This window comes from Patiria miniata, unplaced genomic scaffold (assembly GCF_015706575.1).
Source record: "Patiria miniata isolate m_02_andy unplaced genomic scaffold, ASM1570657v1 HiC_scaffold_6, whole genome shotgun sequence".
Lineage (NCBI taxonomy): Eukaryota > Metazoa > Echinodermata > Asteroidea > Valvatida > Asterinidae > Patiria > Patiria miniata.
The window spans coordinates 23,665,934-23,692,232 of record NW_024037073.1 but is presented as its reverse complement, the minus strand read 5'-3'; the positions used below and the strand labels follow the sequence as shown (position 1 = coordinate 23,692,232).

The 26,299-nt window shown below is 40.0% G+C and overlaps 1 long non-coding RNA gene across 1 annotated transcript; it reads left to right on the top strand.

Moving 5' to 3' along the window:
* Nucleotides 1-320: 320 nt before the first annotated feature.
* LOC119742511 lies at nucleotides 321-1,935 on the top strand. The gene is made up of 2 exons (XR_005272864.1): nucleotides 321-381; nucleotides 1,846-1,935. It is a non-coding gene; the product is annotated as an uncharacterized LOC119742511 (long non-coding RNA).
* Nucleotides 1,936-26,299: the final 24,364 nt, after the last annotated feature.

The following is a 26,299-nucleotide window of genomic DNA, read 5'->3' as shown; positions in this document are numbered from 1 at the left end:
GCAAGCTGGCCGTTTGGAGTCTGATGAAGCAGCGCTTAACCCAACTTTGTTTGTGTAGGAGGTCATTAGTTTGAGTCCCACCTAAGCCTTCGGACAACACTAAGTGCACAGTGTTTACAAAATATGTCAGCGAAGGGCAAACAAAAATCAAATATAAAAAAGGTTAATTTACATCTCATAAATTTTTTTTTTCCTGCCCAGGTTCCCATCTGAAGTCCATCCAGATGATCCTTAATAAGACAGCAGACGGTACAGGCATCAACTCCAACACCCTGGCCTTACAGATGAAGGGCCATCCTGAGCTGAGGGACAAGCTTCATGTCGTCACCTCTTGGGGGCCTTTGCCTGTCTACCCTGGGGTGGTCAACTCAGAATTACCTGGTAGGTACAGTGGACTCTGTGACCAAGTACCAGTGTTGTAGTCGAGTTACCAACGTCGAGTCCGAGTCCGAGTCCAAGTCTCGAGTCACAAGCCTCGAGTCCGAGTCCGAGTCACAAGTCACTTGTTCTTAGTTGTTCACCGAACTAATCGTTTTTTAAAATTATTTTTTAATCCTCCATTCTGCCTTTTAAGTAAATCCCGTGTATATAGTTGTGTGATACATGTTGTTTAGAGCCAAAATGTGTTTTCTTTTTAATTCCCATCCCTAAAAAATCTTCCTCCAACCCTTCCCTCCATGTTTGATCATCCAAACAGTATTCCTCAATGATCCTTTCCCATCCCTACGTTAGGTTTTTACTTTTGATGAAATTACGTGACTCGAGTCGCGAGTCATCGAGTTCGAGGAGTCATGGTCAAGTCCGAGTCATTTTCCAATGTGACTAGAGTCCAACTCAAGTCCGAGTCCTAGACTCGAGTCCTACAACACTGCCCAGTAATCCCTCTTAAGAAAAGGTTTAGGTGGAACTCTTGAACGCATTGTCGCCCAACACCTTGTGCTGATGTTAAGATATTTGATGATCATAGTGCAGTGTTCATATAGCACTCATGTAGGCAATTGTAGTAATGTATCTTGCCCAAGAACACCAGCACCGTGTCCCCTGTCAAGATTGACTCAACATAACATCGTGCATGAGTCAAACACAGGAACCTTTTGACCACAGGACTCTGCATGCTGAATAAAACTCTAATCAAATAACCGACGTATAAACACTGACGTATAAACACTGTATGAGTGTGTTACCTCCTAAGTGAAATTGGGAAAAAAACGTTGGCGAGGGGCAAAACCTAAATTGATTTACATAACCCCAACTAAAATTCCATCTTATGAATAGTTAATGCTATACCTGCTGCTATGTACATCAGATTCGATTCAAGTTGAGTGGTAAGACATCTGCACTAGAAAGTAGGAGGTCTTGGGTTCGAGTCCCACCCGAGTGATTTTTTTCCAACTTTCACTCGGGAGGTAACACACTGACCGTTTATACCAACCGTTTATACGTCGGTGAAGGGCAAAACCTAATTTGATTTACATCACCCCGACGCAAAATTCCATCTTATGAATACTGAATAAAATTAGTGATACACATGTACATACTTTGCGTAAAGATATTTGTTGTGTGGAAGAGGAAAGTACCTCAGACAGTCAGACCACCGTTTAAACAGAAGATCTGACCTGACACGTGTACATGAGGACATACAAGGGCCTCATGATTCTGATATTTAGTACGCTTGTAGATATTTAAATATTGTTGAACCCTGCATCATAGGTCGATCTGACAATCTACGCGCTTGCCAGTATCAGACTTTAAACGGCCTGCAAGAACCTGCCGTTTTGAGTCTGCGTTTAGATTAACCACCATTTTGCTCGTCTCATTTTGAATATTCTTTTTTTTTCCTCATAGGATCTCAAGACATCTATCACCAGGCATCTTCTCAACATGCATCTCGACCCCAAATGGCAAGCTCAACTGAACCAATACATGGTGTCCAAATTTGTGCCGGTTACACTGGATCAGTACAAAGGATTGTTCAAATAAACAAACAAATGTTCCAATAAACCAAAAAGGGAAACCGATGATTAGTGCATTATGAAATATATTGCATTATTATAATATAACAATTGTAACAAAATAACGAGACAGTGTTATATTTAAAAAAAATAATGATTAATTCATTGTTGAAATCGGTACTCTTAAATTCTTGTCATGATGCAATTTTGTGCTCTAAATTAATAATGCAATATACATATTTTATTATGTAAACATGTTTTTTATATATTTTACTGAAACCACAGAGACTAGTTGTCAATCTACAAGCTATTGTCACATCTTACTGTGTGCAATGAGTTCGTTAGCAGGGCTCAAATTTTGTGTGAAAATTTTGTGGACAACAGTACCTGAAAGTATTATTTTACTGGACCAATGTACATTCACAGATAAAATTGAAACACTGTTAACTCAAAGCCATGTGCATCATTTGCAATGACCTGGAGAAGCATTGATTTAATGACAAAACTCTGCTCAAAGTCAAGATAGGAGTGGTACCAAATACCCTTTGAAAATATTCCAGCTGAAATTGTTTCGTGTGGATGAAAACTGAGGTGGTGTTGAAAGAGGGTGTCCACGGCACATTTTAACATTATGCATTAGCAATGGAATCCAGTTACAAGACACCCAAAAAAGTGAATGTATTTCCTCGGTTTTCTTAAATGTATACTATCCAATCAGCCTTCAACAGGTTAGTTGTCATGCACCCTGCTTCAGACTTTTAGCAATTTTGTTGCTTCAAACGAAAGTAAAGGCACAAGAAGCAAATAATCATATGTACCTTTTAAGAAAGTTGCAGTCATTAGGATTATACAAGAAGTGTATTTCATTGCTTCTGATGGTAAATGGGAAACATCAAATGTGAACATTTTGAATAGTCAAATGACTCTTGCATGTGTAGGATTAGTCATGATCATGATAATCTGAGACCAGATTTGGACAGCACATGCAATCATGAAAGGCATGTATTCATCTGAGTGCAATGTGTAATTAGAAAACATCAAGATGAATTTGTATTCCCTTTGTTTTAAGTTGCCAAATCTTCCAAAGAATTTATATACAATTTAGAAGTGTTTTTGTCATTTCGTATAACCTTCGAGAGTGAAATACATTTGAACATCAAAACAATGTGTGTTACAGTGAAGTGCAAATTTGCCTTGTTGAGATTATTTATGCAAATGCGATAAGGTTTTCTGTCATGGATGTTGGTATGAACGTAGATGATGTGGATAGGATTCACCTACTTTAATGTACATGTAATTGTGTTTGTCATTTATAATACATGTACACCATATAGTTATTAAACTGTGCTGTAAATTTTGGATTTTTGTGACTTGCTTTAAAAATTAACCGTCACTTCTTTCATATTTCAAAAAACTATATTTCCAATGGCAAATTATTAAAGTGGATGCGGTGTTTAAAGTGAATCAGACTTTTTATTTTGTAAATGTTCTAGTTTTCTGGCAACATGATGTTAGAAATTAACTCTTTTGAACTTTTAATAAAATTGTATTTTCATTGGCAAATTTTATATTAAATACATGTAGATCTGACCGAATTTACTTAATTAATTAGTCAAATTATTGTGTGTGAAAGATTGACCATTTTTTTCCTCTGGCTTATTTCATTGTGTTACGCTTAATTTCTTGGTTACAGAATCCCAATGTTTTCCAAGTAGATATCATGGCTAATGGAAAATACTCAAGCAAAATAATCAAACCCAAATTTAATAATAAGTATCTTCCTTTGCTTGTACATATATTCAATGGGGAGTGCCCAGGGGAGTGTTGATAAAATCCTACAATCGTGCACATTACCTAATAGTGTACGGTACAATTCATGGCCCCTGCTCACAACTATTTCTTTTAGGGGGGGGGGGGGGAGACCGTTCGAATGTGACATCACCTTAATTCTAACATTTGCTACCGTTTTTTTTTTGTAAGGAATTTCTTTTTTTTTAATGGGGGGGGGGGGTCTCGTCAAAAGTTTGGGCGCTCCTGCCCCCCCCCCCCCCCGGTAGAATTGCATCTGAGGGTGAGTACCCTCAAATGACTCTTAGCCCATCTCGGTTCAGTAGGCCACATTTCTTGCGTTTACCCCAATCTGGTAAAAAATAATGAACTGAGCTGCAGCTCTGCCATTTGCCCAGGATATTATACATATATTATAAGTAAACACAAAAAAACATACATAATCTTTACACCGTTCTTAAGGAACTTTGTTCGAACTCTTTTCATTTTGAGGTAGCATTTTTGGTATTCAGGGGTCAATCTCTCTGGGGGTAATCCTGCCACCAAGTCTATGTTAAAAAGTTTCTACCGGTAACTTTAACAGCGCCCTCTAAACAAATCTTTGAGAGTGGCGTTTTTGAAATTTCGGACTAGCTTCGGCTCAGTGTCGTAATCATTTCCACAACTAATTACATGTCCGATACAAGCATGTCATAACATTTGGGCTGTCAACAACAAGAAATGTTCAAAGCAAAACAAAGACCGATACCAGTATATCCCGAAAGTGACAAAATAACATCGCTGGAAGTCAAAGCTAAATCTTTCAAACGAAACCAATGTTTACGAAAATTCCCAAGGTATGACGTATTGCCCACGTGAGGGCGCATACAGGTGGTGTTGTTTTGTGACACTGACAGGTGCAAAATGAATGGTTAGAATTCACACGTGGCGGTTTGTTGTCATGTCAGTGCTGCATGCACATGTCACAATGAAAAGACCCTGTACTCAAGCCCGTCTCGCAAGTGTCGTCGCCATGTTGGGTCACTTTCTCCGGATGTTTTTATGGTTGTTTCTCTGCTAATTTGTGAGGTACTTGGTTCAGTGTGTCCGCCGTCAACTCGATTTTCTTAACCCCTGAAAAACTGCAAGAAGTTCATGGCCTGGTCGTGAGTATTTAACGGGGAAAGAATCGTATTACCAAGGTTGCGATCATGGCGATGTGCATTCACAAAGCGCGGGGTTTGCAATCGAATCAACGTACAATTTTCCGTAAACCGTAGATCTAAAATTTTCACATAATCCTATTTAAACATTTTGGATTTTGAGCATGTTAAGGAAGTGACAGTTAAGCTAGTGGTTTCTCACGTTCGTCATGTGCATTTTCCCATGTTGAATAACTTGAAGTGTTCAACATATTTAATTGGCCTGATCGAAGATCAATCTGATAATTGACAATTATTATGTACCAAAAACAGGGCTGATGGCTTTCAGGGACTTCATTCATCCTTGCAACATATCTCTCTCTCTGTTATTTTAGTCTCTATTGTATTGGAGTGGTGATGTGAAGTAGTTTTCTACAGGAACTAATTAATGCTGGGTTCCTTTATTTTCAATAGGACCCAAAGAAATATTGATTGTGAAAAGAATGCAAAAGTCATATCCGTCACACCTTTTGTGACGGAAATGACAATTATTATATTACTTGGCTTTTGGAAGTATAATTACCTTTTCAAGTTGTTTACTTTACAAATTATGGCAGTAGGTACATATTGAGAAATACACGGGGACATGCATTTTGAGGGGGTTTTGAGGGAGTATTGTAAAGAATGAGCATCTTGTCCATTATGTTAAAGAGTTTTTAACACTGCACATAATAGGAGTCGTGTTAAAGTTAATTTCACTGCTCAAAAATCTAATTTTCATTCTATATTTTTTCGAATTATAGTGCCTTAAAGTGTCGGGACATGAAAGTAGACACTTGATACTGAAGAATGACCCATAGGCCCCTTTTTAATAAAAACTTGCTGGGAGTGTACATGCGGGAAGAAATTCATGATAAACTATCTCCAGCATTTAGGATAGAGATAAACCCACGAATGATTCTAGCGTAAGGTTGATGCATTGGCAGTTGTACTGTTTAACTATGTTCACTATAGGGTGTCAGTGGGTACATTTAATTTTTTGAAAAGAAGCTGAAACAATTAGAAGCAGTAGGTGAAAATTAACAAAAATCCACTTTGAAAAAAGATGTATATCATAAATTTAATTTAGCTACTTAAACTGTGCATATTAATTTACTTGTGCTTTTAACAAATTCAATAAATATATAAAATCTGATATCAAAAAGTATTTTTGTCCTCTGCAGGCTGAGTGTAAACATTAAACTGAAATCCACAGGCAAAAGGGGAACTATGTATTGGTGGAGTGAGGAAATTATGGATGTGACATTTACACATTTAAACATTTAAAATAATAAACAAAATTCTAAATCGTATTTTTCCAAAAGTTTTAACAAAACTCAAATTTTAAAAACAGGAACCTATTTTCCGCTATCTTCCTTTGAGTTGAGCATGCATAACAAAAATAATCCAAACCTATTCAATTTGCTAAAAGCTAAGGAGAACTGCAGTACTAGATTACTTTCAGGCTACGTGCTCATCTTTTTATTGTTTTCAATGACAGCCCTCTTTTTATTATGTTACTCATTTATTATTTGTTGTGTCGATCATGTTGGTCTGCACAATGGGCAGTCGTCAGTCTTTGTGAAAGGGCTCAACATTGAGATGGTTCTTTAAATGTTTGCTAAACATTTACAAAATGAAACGTCACATCCTTAGAAGACATTGGAGGAGGAGGTCTAAGAAATTGGAGGAGGAAGGCAATTGGAGGTCTGTGGATGTTTGAGCTACTACGTACATGTAGAGGGTAACAGATGTCTCTGATGGTGATGCTGAAGTTTTGCAGAGCTATCGTCTGTTTGCTGACCTTCATTGCTAGACGGACAGAGCATGGATGTAGCTGCTTGATACTCATGATGATGGTGTCCCTTTTGGTGAGTGCTGGGTGTTCATTGATTTCCTGTAATTCTCCCCATCTGCCATGTGCTCTGTGTTTGTGCTGTCTGGCGTTGAGTTCTCTTGCTGGTGTACCCAGTGTACACCTTCTGCATTCGCAGGGGATGCATCAGGTTCGGTCTTGGAGGCTTGCTTGTCCTGTGGGCTATTGTGGATCTTGTGGGTGTGGAAAGCCCGGATACCTTTGTCATTTAGGAAGTACTGGATGTGATGAGAACTGCCTGTGTTGGGCTGTGTAATAGGCGGGGTGAGCCTAGTGGGTTCGACCTTGGGTGTAGGGGACCCTTTGGTAGGTGAAAGACTTTGGATCTTGCGTCTTGACTGGATGAGCCTTGAATCTGTTGTGTTGTAGTGCTGTCTTGATATGGTAAAGTTGTTGCCGGCCAGGATTGTGGTTGCTGATGCAGGCTTCCCGGACAAGGTTGCTCTTTGACTGGTGTTTGGATTTCCGGGTGCAGGAAGGATTGGTTGTCGATGTTGCCAGTCAGTGTCTGTCGGTCATCTCTAATAGACTCAGGGGTCGAGGGTGTTGTCAGACTGTTTTCAGACCTTAGCATCCGGGGATGAGATTCAAGGCGCCTGATCCTCACTGCGCCAGATGCTGCTGTAAATCCAGTTGAAGTCTTTCAGGACCTGCTGGAGGTCCCATGCTGTATGATGAAGTGATGAGAGTCTCATCCATGTACTGAAGACAAACTCTTGGTCTCAGATCTACGAAGGCAGTACTCCTATATGAAGGCATTGACTAAAACTGGGGATAGAGTTGATCCTGTGGAAGTTCCAGAAGGCTGCTTGGACAACTGGCTGTTCATTGGAAGAAAGACAGCAGGATGTAGGTGGGTCGCAGATCATGAACCTGGTTTGGAGTGTGGGGCTTCATATTTCTGCAGGGCGTAGTCAAGTCGGAGTCCCCCTTGGCACCGAGGCATGAGTAGCCTGTGGGGATGGCAGTGAATATCTGGTAGCCTTCATCGGGGTTGACCATGGTGTCGTTGGGAACACTGTGAGGTTGCGCTCATGGTGTCATTGGGATCATCACCCTCACCATCCCCATCACCCCCACTGGCGGCCGCCACCACCCCCCTCACCCTCACCACCACCATCACCATCATCATCATGCTGCTGCTGCTGCACTGCGCTGCGCTGCGCTGCGCTGCTGCTGCTGCTGCTGCTGCTGCGAAAACCTTTACTTGTGATCCCAACAAAGCCATGTGCAGCTTCAGTGGAGACTCCAGGTATTCATCACCAATCCCATGGGTGAGGCATGTCTCAAGGTCTCGGTCAGGAAACCTTCATGAAGACAAGCTGTGTGAGTGTGAAACCCTCTCTCTGGATTAGGTTTGTGATCTCCTACCCATCTACATCCTGCCGTCCTTCATCCAGTGGACAGGTCAATTCTTCAAGCAGTCAGCTGGAACTTCCACAGGATTAACCCCATCTCCAGTTCTGGCCAATATCATCATATAGTTCTGTACAGCTTTCGTGGATTTGAGAGCAACAGTTATCTTCAGTTTGTGGATGACACTTTCATCATTTTATCACACAGCACAGTACCTCCAGCAGTTCCTGAGACACTTCAGCTGGTTCACACACAGCAGCATCTGGCTCACCTTGGATCGAATCTTCTTCCTGGATATTGAGGCCTCCAGGCAGTCTGGCAGTATTCTCAGCCCTTTTGTCTATCAGAGAGCCACACATTGATAGGCATCTCCACAATCAATCTGTCCAGTGCCCTGGGATCTATTCATCAGTCATTGGCACCCTTGTCTGGCAATCCTTCATCATTGACCACGATCCTTTGCTGCGACAACTTTGCTATGTCAAGGCAACAATCCAACACGACCGATTTGGGGTACATCAAGTTGAGACACTTGATCCGAAGTCTTTCACTGACTAAAGTGTTTCGTATACTCAAAGTCTACCCATCAGGTTCATCTGGTCCATTACACTTCCCTTCATAGGCAGCTCTTATTGCATTTAGTCCTTCCTGAATGACACTGGCATCTAGGTTTTCCATGCCTAACATGATCTGCAATAGCCTACAAGGATGAGTAAGACTCTGAGACCTAACCTGATGTAACACCTGTGAATACAGAAAGGTCTGCATTGGGTACATCGGTGAGGATCTTAGCGCTGGACTCCATGAACACAAGGCGCATGGTTCTTTGGGGAGATTGCAGGAAATTTTTGATAATTCAGCATTTTACCGATCGGTAGCACCTCATCATAAGTATTGAGTGCCACAATCCTTGCCGAGTCTGAAAGGCCTTGGATGTCTGGCACAGGATTTTTCTGCAGGACATCAGTTCCATCATCAGTGATATCTGGAGTCCTTTGCTGTGCTAGCATCTCAATATTCCACAGGCCTCCAATACTCACTCCACCAATAGTTAACATCTAGTTCCCCTTTTAGCTTGTCTGTGGGTGTCTGTCCTCAAAACTCAGCTCTGTAAGTAACATTCATGTACATGTACTCACTTGACATTCTATAGTGAACAAAAATTGCCCTTTCTTGCCTTATGTTAATTGTCCTGTCTTGCCTGCCACTTTCTTGCCTAAAGTGCCAATATTTGCCTAAAGTGCCACTTAATTCTTACCTAAAGTGCCAACTATTTCTTGCCAAAAGTGCCAATTAATTCTTGCCTAAAGTGCCAATTAATTCTTGCCTAAAGTGCCAATCCTTGTCTAAAGTGCCATCTCTTGCCTAAAGTGCCATCTCTAGCCTGAAGTGCCATCTCTTGCCTCAAGTGCCATCTCTCGCCTAAAGTGCCATCTCTCGCCTAAAGTGCTAACTCTTGCCTCAAGTGCCAATTCTCGCCTAAAGTGCCAATTAATTCTTGCCTAAAGTGATAATTCTTGCCATGTTGTCTAATGTCTCTAGGCCTATTGCCATCACTTGCCATAATTACATCCCTTCTTTACCGATACTGTCCTACGTGCAAAATGTTATTCCAATCAAAGCTGCCATGCATCAACCCTCCTTGCCAGGCATGTACACTCCCATTCTAGACACACAATTCTAGTTCTAACCTCAGTTAGTTGCCTTCAACTTCAAGTCAATGGCTGGATTGAAGGTCTAGTTCATTAGGTTTTTTTAGGTTAAGATTAATTCAAAGTAATCCCTTGCTAATTTGTTTAGTCATACAGAAAATTGGGTAAAAGTTCACACTGAAAGCCACAGCCCTTTACGTTATTTTATTTCAATTAATTGTACTGGATGCTAGTATTGCTGTTGCAAGCAGGTCATCACCCACATTAGGTAAATCATGCAAAGCCAAACCATTGGCACCAGTTGTCTTTTATGTGGACGACCACACACGTAATGCACATGCATGCATATGGTGAGTAACCACTTAATTTTGTCACTTCCTTTGAAAACATGTTCACCAGAGCCCTTGAATTAGAAATTGTTTGAAAAAAAAAAAAAAAAAGTCTATGAAACCCCCCTCCCCCAAAACACCCCTACCCTTATCCTAACCAATGACTTTGTGACTCAGCATGGCAACACTTGTTCAATCTTTGATACTTGATAAAAAATTACTTCTACTTTTTAAATACATTCAACGTTTTCAATCCTTTTTTGTTATAACTTCAAATTTGTGTTACTTTTTGTTGTTGATTCTTTTTGATAGGCAATTTGTTGGTGTCATTTGACATTTCTTGATCTTTTAAAGAATTTGGGGTCAGAGAAGGCAAACCCATCCACATGTAACAAGAATGATGGTGTTTTCACCAGTAATCCTCACCGTTTAGAGAAAACATATCCCCATCTATAGGCAAGAAAACTGAATGAGTCAGTGGACAATGCAGTAAAGAGACAGTGACAGCAGTTACTCGATTCAACACATTTATTAATAATGAACGCTAAAAAAACGATTGCATGCCTCCACAGTATGTGCTTCTACCCTAGTTTGAGTCAATGCAGCGCTCGCTATGCAGCGCATCCAAGCCACGCATTAAATAATGAAAATGTGTAGTCACAGGCCCAACCAATAAGCATGTCGGCTCGTCACACTGATATGGCGGTGCAGTCTGGACCTCCAGCTGTACACAGTGCAGCGTATGACTCGTAGCTGTCACAGTTACCCTTTTGTTTTAGGGACTGTGGCTGGAAAGATAAAATGATTAGATTGCAAACACCAAATAATCACAACAATGGACAAGATCAGTTCTATTTACACAATTATTATTTACAATTTAATTTATAGGTCCACTTCTTCTTGCAGTATTTACAATATTTCTCCTTAAGTCATAAAAAGGATTATAAATTTCTCTTAAGTCATAAAATGGATGATTAATGCGGAAAACAACAAAAATATCTCACAAAATAAACTATAAGTATTCTTTCTTCTCAGTTTTAAACTCTTAACTTGAAACACAACTCAACCAAAAAAATAGTAATTAAAGGAATATCTGTTTTTACTTTCTGAACAAATTAAACTCAAACAAGAACGCTAGGTGTGGATACTTTCAAAACCACTTCTACGTTTGTCCACTAAGTCATAAAAAAAGCAATGTATACTAACTTTGGATGTTTTCCAAAGGATCTATTAAAAAACAACAATGACCAGTTAACTACTACTTCCAAATTCAATTTCCAGTCAAATTTGCCAAAAAAATACCTCTTCAATTTATAAATCACAAAAAAAACATGTCTTGTAAATCAAGATGATCAAACAAATCTATCTAAATAGATTTCAATAACAATTAAATGTTATTGCAAATAATAAGAAATAATACAGTTCACCGTATTTTAAAACTTTGGTGTTCTGCTGCTGATTTCAGCCTCTCAGTGGTGTTACACTAGAGATGACAGCCCTTCCGGTGTCCTCTGTCGTCTCTGCGACTCTACCTCAAACTCGACGGTTGCTACTGCTTAATCCACGTCTTGAGCATCCCGGCTCATCAACCATCTACCTCAAATTTGCACTACAGGCTACAAGGGCCAAGGGCCATGGTTTCCTTGTCATTCACGATCTTGGATTCGCTGATCCAGCCGCTCTTGGTCTCAGCTCCACACCACTATTTGCCCTTAAGCAGTCTGTAATATCTGCTTCTGCAAGTTGCAGCAAATGCGGCAGCTATACCGGCTTGCAAGAAAGCGCGCGGCTCAGAGGATCAAAGCATGACATTGACATCCATGTCTATCAAAAATCAAATGTGCTCTGCCGTGGCACACCCAAAAATCTCTCTTATACCAGCAATCACTGCAAACCAACCGTGATACCTAACATTCCGCTTCATTCATTACAACCTCAAGGAATTCAAACACAAAGATTGAGGACGAATTGGATAAGCTTATTCAATTAAACACAAAAGGCATTACATGCTATTGGTATGGGTAACACAAAGGAAGAGAATTCTACTGCTCCTGTCAGTCCTGTATTGCTAAACAAAATAGTAGGTTATTTACATGTTGGCAAAGAAATCCATGGCCCTGTGTAAATAAGAGTCAGAAGTTAATGAATAAACATGAAGAAGTCTACAAGCACATTTGGAAATATATAAAACACTTCAAATCTAAGGGGAATTCTGACAGTAGCATAGTGTAGTGTAGACTTACCATCGGGTAAACTGTTCGTGTGCTCCGTGCCTTGGCTAGCAACAGACTGATGTGCTGCGCCTCTTCATGCAAGTATGCCCTCAATGAAAGCGCACTATGCAACTGTTCACGTGACGTGCTTCATAGCAACACTCGTAGCGATGTATGATTTGCATTACAATGGGCCCTCTTTAATTAAGCCAGGGTGTCCCGACCTGAAAGCTTATACACAATATTTTAAGAGCACTTTAATAACACTTTTAAATTATGGGACGTCTCTAATGGGAGCGGTACTCAGAAAGAATAATTTGGGACCTAATGGTTCATTTCTTCTTAAGCTTGGCATTGAAGATGATGTCAAACATCCACATCCTTTTCTGATCTTGGTTGCTATGCTGGCTGAAACTTGGTGACGATGAAGGTTTTTGTCATCTTGGTAGCAGTCCAGCTCAATGTCTCCTCAAGATCGATGTCTGGCACCAGCTCACCCGAACTGGTCCCAGTTGGACCAGTAAGTTTTTGATGCTGGACCATTTATTGATACGGCACTCTGGTATGGTCGACTGCTGCATTTTTCTCCTTCAGAACCCAGGTTATGGTGTCGTTCTTTAGTTGGGCCTCACTTGTTTTGATTGGCTCTGCATGTTTTGATTGGCTCTACACATCCCGCCTGCATGGCTTCTTCTACTGGTGACTCAGCCCTAGAGGTGTTGCGTTCGATGCTTGAGGAAGCTGGACAACAGCTCGCAATTACGCCTTGTTACACAGTAATTAGGTTTGGGTTTGGACGGGGTCTACCCGATGTTCCCCAATACCTGTTCCCCAATACCTATATATGTTCCCCAAAATCCTCAGGGTTAGGCTTAGGGTTAGGGTTAGGTTTAGATGGTTAGGGTTTAGGTTAGGGTTAGATGCTTAGGGTTAGATGCTTAGGGTTAGATGGTTAGGTTTAGGTTAGGGTTAGATGCTTAGGGTTAGATGCTTAGGGTTAGATGCTCAGGGTTAGATGCTTAGGGCTAGATGCTTAGGGTTAGATGCTTAGGGTTACATGCAGATGCTTCCAGGGTAAGGGTTGTGGAACATGTAGGTATTGGGCAACATAGGTAGGCACTTGGTTCGGACAATGCCAGACTTGCATAGGTGATAACTCTTTCTTTCCCTTCCTAAATTTGCGAGAGAACTGACTGATCCCATCCCTGCTGGCATCAGATCGAGTATGTATTGGCTCTCCAGTTGAGAGTAACCCAGGATAGTGGCCTCCTGCAATCCTGTCTTGAGGGTGTTGAAAGAGCTGTCACACTACTCGTCCCATATGAAATCACGATTCTTCTTGGTTAAACAGTGAACGTAGTGGCCGTGCTTGTAGTGAGTGTATCTCGTTCTTCCAGTAGGAAGAAGACTTTGAAAAGTTCCTCACAAAGGTTTGAATGGTCTTTGTATGTTTGAAGGGTTTGTTTTGCATGAGGTATGCAATTCTCATTCGTCTTTGGTAGTGGTTTGGCCGGAGTGGGAACAAAGTTTAAATCTTTACTCAGGGCTGTTTTCTCTGATGTGGAGATGGATAGCTTATGATAGGTTGAATATAACGTGTTCATTGTTTTTGTTTTTGGCCAAATAAGCTCAGGATTGGGTTTTATTTACTCGGTGGAGTTCCATGTGAACTTTACAAGGAAGCTTGAAATATTTGAAATGATATGTATTGTAGGTTGTGTTTCCAGATGTCGAAGGAGTTGACAGTTTCATTCTTGTCCAAACACCATTGTTTTGTTGCTCGATGTGAACTGGCCATGGTGATTGGAAGGGTAAGGACACTCTTGTTGGTAAAAACTGAAAGTTAGTGTTATTACGCAGCTGTAGTATCAGCTGGCTAGCTGTTCACCTGTATGTGAATGATGCACCGGGTCGGAAGTCCAAATGTAGCACTCAAAGTCGGCGGTTTGTTGTGACCAGTCCTTTTATGAGCTGAAAAGTGCATGGAAATGTTTCCAACGTTGCCACCATGCCACTATAGTAGTTGAATGGGGGATACCACATGAATGAATCACCATTGCAGGCCTGCACCAGAGACGGGTACTAATACATGTACCGTTGAAAAGTGTTATTTAGCTAAATCATATTTTTGTTGTGTGATTTATATCTTGCAGACACTTTGCTTCCACAATTTAAGTCTTTACAATTTGCAATAATTAGGTTTTGCCCTTCACCGACATATAACCACTGTCTACTCGGTGTGTTACACCCGAGTAAAAGTTAAACAACCTCACGTGCTTGGTGGTCGAGTGGTAAGACGTCTGCTCAACAAAGCAGAAGGTTGTGGGTTCGATTCCCACCCGAGTGCTTTTGCTGACTTTCACTCGGGTTGAACACACTGAGTATACAGCGTTTGTACGTCGATGAAGGACAAAACCTAATATTGATGCAAATTCTATCTTATGAATAGTCTTTGCTACTTGATATGAACACTCCCCGATAGAAACGATACATGACACTCATTTGAAAATCCTCTGTACAGGCCTGGCATATCTTTTAAAAGTAAAGGCCTCAGATGCAGATGCTTCCAGGGATAGGGTTGTGGAACATGTAGGTATTGGGCAACATAGGTAGGCACCAGGTTCGGACAATGCCAGACTTGCATAGGTGATAACTCTTTCTTTCCCTTCCTAAATTTGCGAGAGAACTGACTGATCCCATCCCTGCTGGCATCAGATCGAGTATGTATTGGCCCTCCAGTTGAGAGTAACCCAGGATAGTGACCTCCTGCAATCCTGTCTTGAGGGTGTTGAAAGAGCTGTCACACTACTCGTCCCATATGAAATCACGATTCTTCTTGGTTAAACAGTGAACGTAGTGGCCGAAGGGGGGATACCACATGTTGAATGGGGGATACCACATGAATGAATCACGGTCAAGTACCTCCCTCTCTCTTCAGTCCGATGGCGCAATTTGCGCTCAGTGGCCATTACTAGTCTACGCCAACAATCTTGATCCACTGCTGATCTTGATGCTGCTGCAAGTCCCTGTCTGGTCCACTGCTTTATGTTGGTTCCATGATGTTGTTGGATGACATCCCTTCCCATAGACCAATCCCTGGATTATTTCTTTGTCGATTCCTTCGCGGCGCATGACGTGGCCAAAGAAATGCATCTTCCGCACAGCCATCTGTTGTCTCAGCATCAACTCACTCCCTGTGGTATCCAATACCCAGCGGTTGGTCCTCCTCTCCATCCACGACACTCGGAGAACGCGTCTGTATGCCCAGATCTCAAAGGCATCCACTCTACGCTAGTCTGCCCTTGGACTCACAACCATAGGAAGCTATAGCTATAAATAGTGACACACACGTAACAATAACAATATAATAATATAAAGGACATCAATACAGTGAAATAGTAAATTATAAGAACTATGCACAGAAGATACATGTGCCACAATATTGCACTATAATACAAAACAAAACAAGAAAAAAAAACATGTTCACATCACAAAATCACCACATTCTTGATAAAGTAAAATTTACTGAAAGAACAGAACAAGGATTAAAAATGACGGGCCTGGTGTGCTATTACCCCGATTTGAGTCTATGCAGCACTCTGTTCCCTGGCTAGCAACAGACTAATGCGCAACGCCTCTTTTTCCCACAAGTACGCCCTCAATGATCGTGCGCTACCAAACTGAAAAGGTGACGCGCTTCATAGCAGCACTTCACATGCTTTATATGTAGTTGTCAACTCTAATATGTCGGAATCTACATGTATACTGTATACTCACCAGCTTAACTTTGCAAATAAAACAAATGGATGTAAAAATTTCGTTGGAATAATTCCTTTGGCAATGAAGGGGGGGGGGTAATGTTACTGCAAAAATAGATTTAACATTAATGCCACCATACTCTGTGTGCCTCAGTGTTTCATCAAAATGTAATTTGGAAACTGTTCTCTGATTATTTCATTTAAACACGATATAGACCTACCTTGACAAATAAAAATGGTAATCTAATTCTTCTCACATATGGATCATGTGCCAACTTTCTAACCATAAATATTTTACTTTCTTCAATTACCGACTATCAAAAACCATTGAAAATACCAGTAAAATATGAAATTATTCTTTTAAATTAGAAAACTCTGGAAATGTTTGAATAATATAGTACTCAAGTTATTACTCGTACGCATATATGTTATTGATAATTCATAGCATAATATGGTAATATTTATTGTCCTTTCATAGTCAACTTGAATATGTCCGAGTCAATACTTTATACTCATCAGCTTAACTTTGAAAGTTTAGTTGCATGTGAATATTGCATGGGAATAATACTGAAGGTAATGATGAAGGATTAACGCTACTGCGAGCATTGATTAGATGAGATCAATATGCCACCATACTCTTTGAAAATATATTAAAAATGGCATTTTACTATATTAGAGTATTGGTATACAGAACAGGTCTTAATATATACATGTAGGACACTTAAGTTGGGATTTGCTTTCTCTGACGATCAAATTGCTTGAGAGTCAACAAATTCAAATCAATGTTGACTCCAATGAAACTTCAGCATAGTGCCAAACGCCAAATTGAATGTCAGTTGGAAGACCACCTTACCACTGGCCAGTTGTTTGGCGGTTGCTATATTATTTTACAAGGGCACACTAATCAGTATTCACAGCCTTTTACAATCCCACAAGGACAAGCAGGACCTGAAGTGCAGACTTGGAGAATCTGCTGCGAATGTGGTGAAGTGCAAGACATCACCTACGGGACTCGGTGAATAAAGATCCCTTGGCAAATATGGGATAGTGATAAACTGCCCAACCTGGCACCAGCAAGGATCTATTGGCAGCAAGCTGACACTGGTTCCTATGGCTGAGCCACCACTAAGATATCGACATCTGGTGGTGACATGTTTTAGCCCATCCTCACTGGACAGTCCGATGGGTCACCTATACCCAAGGACTCGGCACCCATAGCAATGTGTCCTGACTTTAGCAAGCCTACGGGTCTTCTATACCCATGGCATCTTACTCCTGTGCTGGGCCCAGGGACAATAGACCTGCTTCGTTTACCTTCACTGGAGGAGCAGTAATGATTGACTGTACTCTGTGAGGAGCATCTCCATAGCCAAGGAGTCAGGAGTCATCCAGCCCTCAAGGATAGCCCCAGCTTCTCTCGTCTCATTAGCATCTCCTGTCACTGATGATGCACAGAATGGAGACCAGGAGTCATGGAAACACGAACTTGTCCCAATTGCAGTTGCTAGGTAAGACTGTGCCATACTTTTTAATCATTCTTAAAAGAAAATATCTCGCAAGAAAAATGTGTAATTCCCATGGTGACAACTTATCTGAATAACACAGTGCTTGTTGGCCTCTACTTTTGAATGCCCTCATGTAAAGTTGTTTTTGTCCTGTGGATTAATTGTCTTGGTCCTGTGGATTACTTGTCGTGACTTTGAAACATTGCAAATCACAATATGCATCTAGTCAATATCTATGTTCGTTCATTTTCCTGCCAACTAAGTTGGCATGTTAACAGTGAAAACATGATATTTTTTCCATCGTAAACTATGTACCTTTCCACCCAGCACTTTGTCCAGTCTGGAAGCTGGCTGCCCTTATATGCTTGTACCTCTTTCCTGTTTGAATCAATCTTTCACCGAGAGTTTGGTCCTCTTTGATTCACTCAGGCCACTTTTTCCCCTGTGTCCCTTTCTGTTGCCTTGATGAATTTGCCCTGCTAGTGTGTCATTATGTAGGTTGTGTTGCCTGACAAAATGACCAAATGTGGCCATATTCAAGGGAAGGTGTCACTGTTGCTGTTAGGCATACAGAGTGCATACTCCCATAAATATCACTTTCAAACAAACGTTTGATCTGAAGTGTAAAATCTCTTTAAAATGCTAATTCAAACCAAACTATGTCATCCGTCACTGACCAAATCTTGGTCAGCAACAACGTTTTCTGTAAAGTTACTGGACAAGCATTATCAGATAGTGATTTTTCTGTGGCTTATATCTCTTCTCTTTTATACAACTGCAACTTCTCAGAGAGTTCTATGTACATGTCAACCATTGCAAGAATGTAAAAAGAAAAGAGTTTTTAATCGGGTTTTTAACAATTGTGTAACATGGTGCACAACTTAAAAACAAAAAGAAAGAAAAGTTAGTACCACTTGATAAAAGAAGTCATTTGTGGAAGTCCCCCTCCCTATTTTTCACGTAAAACACCTCATAGTTAGGATTGAATGATGAAGATCTAATTTCCTATTAGTGAGAATATTTTTCTAGCTAAAGCTGTAATATGAAATGTTTGTTGTGTGGTGTATGAACATATGAAGAGTGTATTTCCAAAATGCGATATACGCCATTTTCTTCCCTTTGAGAATCCTACTCTCCCCTGGCTGCCCAAAAGCACTTTAAATAGCTGTTACACAGGGTGTGCATAAAAAATGCATCAGTTACAAAACTGTGCTTAAATAAACAATCAAGGAACTATGATGATACAAGCTTTGGTAGTGTGTAATGCACTTGACCATCAGCTTTAATTTGAGACCAATTGCAATTTATGTTCTTCCGAATGGCTGAGCAATCTTTTTTTAACTGATGATTTTTATATCTGTCATTCAATATAATTAACCCATTAGCATCTTGGTCTGTATTTTATTACAGTGTATTTATTCACTGAAAAAATTAATCATAGGGTGCCTTTAAGTAGCTCACTGGGATCGACTCTGTAAAGGGAGACGTTAGCTATGACAGCCGGACTAATCAAACATTCAACCATGGGCCATCACGATCCTCACGTGATGTCCGTACAAAATGCCCATTTCAGACTGGGTGTTAAGTTTGAGATTTACTGCTTTTTAGAGAGTTGCAAAAGTAAAATGTTGGGCTGGAATTACAGCCTCTAAAGTTGAAATTAACTAAATAAATAATTACCCTTTTGCTTGAAATAAGTTGATTTTTGGGTCCGCTCGACATTTTCACTGTCTAGCCGCCAAATTTGTTCGTTTCTTGAAATGAACAACACTTGTATGCATGGGACCTGTTTCCACCACTGAGTTTGGTCCTTGAGCAGTTTCTGTGGTGGCTGACTCGAGACGTTGGAGCGAATTGAACAGCAAGGGGTTAACCTGAGACATCGATCCGGGTGAGCTACATGTACATTGTACTCGAATGTACCCTAAGAGTGCTAGGGCAGTTTTGGTGCTACAGTGAGTAACAGGCAGGGCAGTTTTGGGCGCTACAGTGACTAAAAGTTAAAATAAAATATGCAGGCCTGCACCAGAGATGGGTGCTAATACATGTACCTTTGAAAAGTGTTATTTAGCTAAATCATATTTTTGTTGTGTGATTTATATTTTGCATACATTTTGCTTTCACAATTTAAGTCTTTACAATTTGCAATAATTAGGTTTTGCCCTTCACCGACATATAACCACTGTCTACTCGGTGTGTTACACCCGAGTGAAAGTTAAACAACCTCACGTGCTTGGTGGTCGAGTGGTAAGACGTCTGCTCAACAAAGCAGAAGGTTGTGGGTTCGATTCCCACCCGAGTGCTTTTGCTGACTTTCACTCAGGTTGAACACACTGAGTATACAGTGTTTGTTCGTCGATGAAGGACAAAACCTAATATTGATGCAAATTCTATCTTATGAATAGTCTTTGCTACTTGATATGAACACTCTCTGATAGAAACGGTACATGACACTCATTTGAAAATGCTCTGTACAGGCCTGGCATATCTTTTAAAAGTAAAGGCCTCATTGGCCTACATGTAGGTTGGAAGTAACATGGCTTGACAGGATCATTTGCAAGTACTCAAAAATCTGCCTTTTGAAATAACCTGTTAATAAAAGCACAAATTGTGTTCATGATCTTTAAAAGATACATGACACTTGAGCTGAAAAGTCAGCCATTTTATTTACATTTCTGTAATTGCAAATGATACTATTGGCCTTTCAAGATAGCTTTTGCTCTTGGTTTTAATTTCTGTTGAAAAGCACTGATTATACAGTGCCAGTAATTATAGTATACAAATAATGAATGTTTGTGAGTGCAATGGTAAGAATAATTTCAATAGTGGAATGGAACTTTTCATCTGTCACCGAATGGAATTATTCTTACCATTGCACGAACGTGAAACATTCATTATTTGTAAATATAAATTATCCTGATGCAAATTCCATCAAAAGTCAAATACTGACAAAGTGTAATTTTTCTAATGATGAATGGAAAGAGAGCCAACATGTTTGCAATTGTAGTGGCTTGGTGTAAGAGTATGGTCTTGTAATTGTAACAGCCCTTGGGTATGTTGCAGTTAGAATGTTAGAAGTGGATTGCACCAGAATTCCTGGTGTCAGTTTTACAGGACAAAAAGTAATGACAAAACTCTTCAATGAAAAGTATGCAAACATACAGTAGTCTGCTTTTACAAATAGGGAAATTGTTCAAACTGTATGTTGACCAGTATAGCTCAGCATGTCAATGCCATACTGTGTATTTACTCATGTGGGGCATTTATTGCTCAAGATGCATGGCACTCAAACACAAAGCTGAAGGTACCATGGAGCACTTGGTCTTGGTAAAACACCACGCCCCACACAACAGGAGTCTTACAATATTGATCCAATTTTGTACCAGAGGCCATCTGCCCATTCACTGCTTGTACACGTTATACCGTGATCAATGCAGGGTACATTGAAAATAAAAGTGGGATAGCATTGGCACCCAAGTCATATTTAAGAGGATGACCTCCTTGGTGTGTGCAAGATACAATTATTACACATTATTGATGTGCAATGCCGTACATTTATTTATTTATTGGCAAGATGGCTTTTGTGCCAAAAGTAAGCCACTACTTCCTGCATCTTGGTGCCAAGACATGATATGACTGTGCGTTTATTTCGGTGTAAAAACTTTACCCTTGTTAAAGCCAAATTTATCAGATTTATAAATAAATGCAAATGTGAACATGTATGATCCGGCAAGGATTCTAAAGAGTAATTTAATAAGCAGTGAATGCAGCTGTGTCATTGCAATTGCTTCTTCAGGGAGTTTGGACCCTTCCCGTGCCGATCCCCAGGTCCAACTGACTCAGTCGCTAGTACCTGATAATAAAAAGGGTCTCGATCTCAGGGTGACAAGTTTACAGTGCAGTGGAAACGATCATAGGTGAACTTTGCGCCATCCCTGATCAACACGAGGCATTGATGCACGGTGGAATATTTGTCTCTAAAGAAACACAGCAGAGCTGTTCACGTACAGTTTAAGTTAGCAGGGAAATGACAGTGACAGCTCATCAGATCCTGGTCGACTTTTACCCGTATTATGCAGCAGAACACCTGCAGTATTAGAAATCCAGGATAAATCTTATATGCAAGAAACTTGGCATAAACACCTGCAGACTCAACTAGGCCTGAAGTGATTGCAAGTAGTACAAGCTGCCCCTTGCTTACAGCTAATTGGGTAGACCAAACTGTACATACACCTAGTGAGATGGTTGTTTTTCCCCGAGTTGTCACATCGGTAATCCTGCCGAACCTCCACTAACGGTGTAACCGATAAGCATCTAGTTGGCCGTTTAAAGATGTCTGTATCCTAGGATACATGTACTTCAAAGCCAGAGATGATGTAAATCGCAGCTGTGCTTGTACATCAGAGATTCTGCCATTGAAGTAGCTCAATAAGAACTGTACGTGGACATGTTTTCTTGAGCCGTAGAGATGTTGCAGAGACTCTGCTTAAAGCTGGAAACTTTGCAGCAGAACATGGAATACCTGCATGTCGATGATTTTGTTCTGATAATGTTTTCTGAGCTCGTTTGCATGGCAGTGACTCGGCTCATTATTCTCAAGTATTGCAGCGGGACATCTAATACAGCAGCTTTGTGTATGTCCTGGGTTAGTTTGAGCTGTTGGTCACTCTGCATAAATTTGCCGAACCTGAAACTTTGCAGCAGAACTTGGCATAGATGATCAAGGATTCAGCTCTGATAGTGATATTTTCTGATGAGCTCTTCAGCAGTACAGAGACTCGGCTGGATCGAGACCCTTAAGCAATGCAGTGGCATAAAGGCGAGATGCTTGTAATCAGCATAGAGTTAAAAACAGGAGGTGCCTGATCCTTGGAATAACCCAACATCAGGGTGACAGTGGGGTATCAGTATCTGGCTGTCGGTGAAGGCGTAATCCATACTGTCGTTTGAGACTGAAGTATCACATGATATGCATAATTCATCCATTGTTAATTAGAACGAAAAATTTAGATTCTTGAAAGTGACAGTTTAATATTTGATCCAGCAACATTTAAATGTATTGCTTTTTCTACTTTATGAAACAAAGCATTTAAAAGCTGTTATAATTTTAGCAATTGTATATTTTTGTGGTCACTTTTCATTGTGATGAATTCCTTTTAATTGATAGTTTACGTAGTAGAGACTTTTGATGGAAATTGCGTCAGGTTGGTGTAATTTTAATGTAAGGTTTTTCACAATGACACGCTTTCTCAATTTTAACCCTCCTACTGTTTCAACGGTCACAGACAGTAAAAAACAAATCCTCTTCCTCTGCCATGCTTTTTACCTAAGCTAGTCACCAACAGTCAGATCATATTTCAAGCAAGCTAGCAAGTGACTAGTCAAACTCAGTCATCAGACAACAGCAGGCAGGAAGTAGGCACAGCTGTCTTATCAATCATCTACAGTCAAAGTAAAGCTGTATCAAGTTACATAAACAGTCACAGCCAGTCAATCCTGCTTTATAAGGGCTGGGAGCTCTTAACTGTTGAAAACAGTCACTTGTGAGAATTAGACTGAAAGGACAACTTTAAACAGAATGTATAATTGCATAGGAGGGTTAAATGTTGAATTTGCCCTTCACTGATTACAGCAGGTGAGGGCAAAACCAAGTGAAATATTGGCTTAAATATATGAAGGTGTTCAGACCAAATGCCTTTGTAAAACGTAATTTGATGCATAAAAAGTACAGTGGCCTTTATTTAGCTGGATGGTGGTATTGGTGGGGGAAGGCCCCTGGCAGCATTTAATGGTGTCATAAAAGAACAATCTTTTTAAGAGCTTTTAAGATAGTTCAGACACCCCCCACCCCGCCACAAAAAGCTATGCTACTGATTACATTCAAACATGTTAACTAATATGTGTTCATTAATTAATTTAATTCACTTGTGCCTGCCAACCTACATGTACCTGAAGATTCATTTTTGATAATAACCGATTTTTTTAAAATATTTTTAACTAAATATTCCTTTCAGTTTTAGTGGGAAACACAAGCCGAGGTGGTGGTTTGTTGTATAGCCCAACCATAAAGCCAAGGCCCCTAAAATGTGTGGGCTACAAACCATCTAGAAACAACACAGAAAACATAAACTCATGAAATTGAACATGAAAGTTCATCATGCCAATGTGGTTTGTGTTGCCTGTGAATGTGCTTTCCATGAATATGATGCCATTTTCTACAACATTTTTGTGTGGTATGTGGAAATAAGGAAAAGGCGCCCTATCCTCGGAATAACCCAACATCAGGGTGACACTGGGGGTATCTCCAGCTGTCGGTGAAGGCGTCGATGACCCTACACTTCGGTTTAGGAGCCTCTTGTTTGACTGTTTTTACTCTTCATTAAACTAATGCTTTTCATCTGTTGCTTATTAAAGCTTTACATGTACCGGTACCTTATTTGAAGGCAAAGTAAAGCCATATTTTGTTCTGACCGTGTACCTCACTCATTACAGTAATGAGTTCAAGGGCTTTTAAAGTTAATGTTAGTTTTCCATAGTCTAGCATTTTATTGATAAAAGTGTGAATGGGGTTTACATTAAAAATTCTTTAAGTAATGAAGGCTAATCCTTCTTATGGATGTACATGTAAACTTTACATGTACATCCATAAGAAGGATTAGCCTTCATTACTTAAAGAATTAATTACCAACCCTTTCATAGGCACTGAAGTGTCCAAAACTGCCATGCCTAATCACTGTTGTGTCCAAAACTGCCATGCCTATTCACTGTAGTGTCCAAAACTGCCATGCCTAATATTAGGCATGGCAGTTTTGGACACTATATAATCACTGTAGTGTCCAAAACTGCAATGCCTAATCACTGTTGTGTCCAAAACTGCCATGCCTATATAATCACTGTAGTGTCCAAAACTGCAATGCCTAATCACTGTTGTGCCCAAAACTGCCATGCCTATTCACTGTAGTGTCCAAAACTGCCATGCCTAATATTAGGCATGGCAGTTTTGGACACTATAGTGATTAGGCATGGCAGTTTGGACACTATATAATCACTGTAGTGTCCAAAACTGCAATGCCTAATCACTGTAGCGCCTGAAACAGCCTGTGGCACTCCATGGATTTATTGATTAATTGTTTATTGATAACAAAATACACAATGTAGTACAAGTGCTGATGGAATTAACATTTATTTAAAATATGACCAGGAAGGAATGCATAAAATGCTGTCATTTTCTTTGATACAAAATTATTCAGCTGATGCTGTTTTCCTAGATGAACTTTTGTGTCAAGTCACTGTAAATATTAACATTAGGTATTTGCAATTTTGTCTTTTGGGGCAATCCAAATTTCCTAATTATTTGAGCTAAATATATTTGAATATAAACAGGAGGTCATTTGTTCACTAAAAGCTGACTAAGCTTGTGATTTTTTTTCTACTGAGCTCTTAGAAAGCACTGGTGTACCTGTACATGTACATATACCCACAATGACAAACTATCCAATCATAAATCAGGTCTTCATCATTCAATCCTTTGAATCACATTTCGCATCCGTTGAATATTGTCCCTTGCAATATTTAAGGTCGTTCGCGTAATAGGTACTAACAGGTACTGAGATAGTCTTAAATATATTGAATATTCTGTTGTTCATAATGAACGATTCCATGGCAAACTCTTGGCCAAAGAAATCTTGTCCACTTGACCATCGTGAAAGCTAATTACATTGAGCTATTAGCAGACACCCTTCTAGATATTCTTGGCTGGTTCATATTCTGATTCCGAGGAAGTGCAGTTGAACCCTTTATGATATCTTTCACGTTGCCTCCAGTCTACTCTAATGATACATCCTTTCCTATGAACACAACACCAAATTAATATACGACATATATCACCATATAGGGTACGGCTTGTCAAGGGGCAGTCGACCAGTTGGAGCTGGTTCTTTAATTGTTTAAGTTCAAACAATAACTATACAGATATTCAATGTAATTTAATGGTTTAAATACTGCAACAAACTCCTGAAGAAACCCACTGGATTAAAAAACAGAGATAAAACTCCATGAGCAAAAACTCTGGAAAACCTTGTGGTTGCCAGCAAAACAAAACATTTCGCACGTTTACACAAAGCTATATTTTTTAAAGCTGATCTATTCTCAGTTTGTCCTTAACTGAACTGAAGTGGCAAGATAGAATGATCCCACCATGCCTCGTGCATTCTATGTACGTTCTTGCGTATGCAAATTTGACACACCCTTTCTACCCTTATGTAACACCGCCTCCCAGAATTCATTCCTCAACCGATTAGAAACATTTTGCCTGCTATACAACTGTAACGCAGGCAAAGATAATTCTTATTCTGGAATTAATCGTGACAGGGCCAACACATGTATCCCCACAGGAAACAAAAGGGGACGCTGCATCATTATGCCAACAATGCTGTGTTATTTTGATAAGTTTTCACCAATTTTGTATTGTGTGCAGAATGCTTATTTTTGCTCTGCACTGCCAGTATTTTTTTGCAGAACCTAAAAATATAGGCCTAATCCTTTGAAATAATTACTTTCTTGTATAGCAACATGAGAACTACGTGTGTAGCCCTCTTAAGCAGGGACACTATATTGTAGTTGCAGCCCATGAGGTCTTGGTGAAGTTTACAATGTATTTTGCTGACAAACACCAATGAGGAACAGGGTGATGATACCATCACGTAGATAC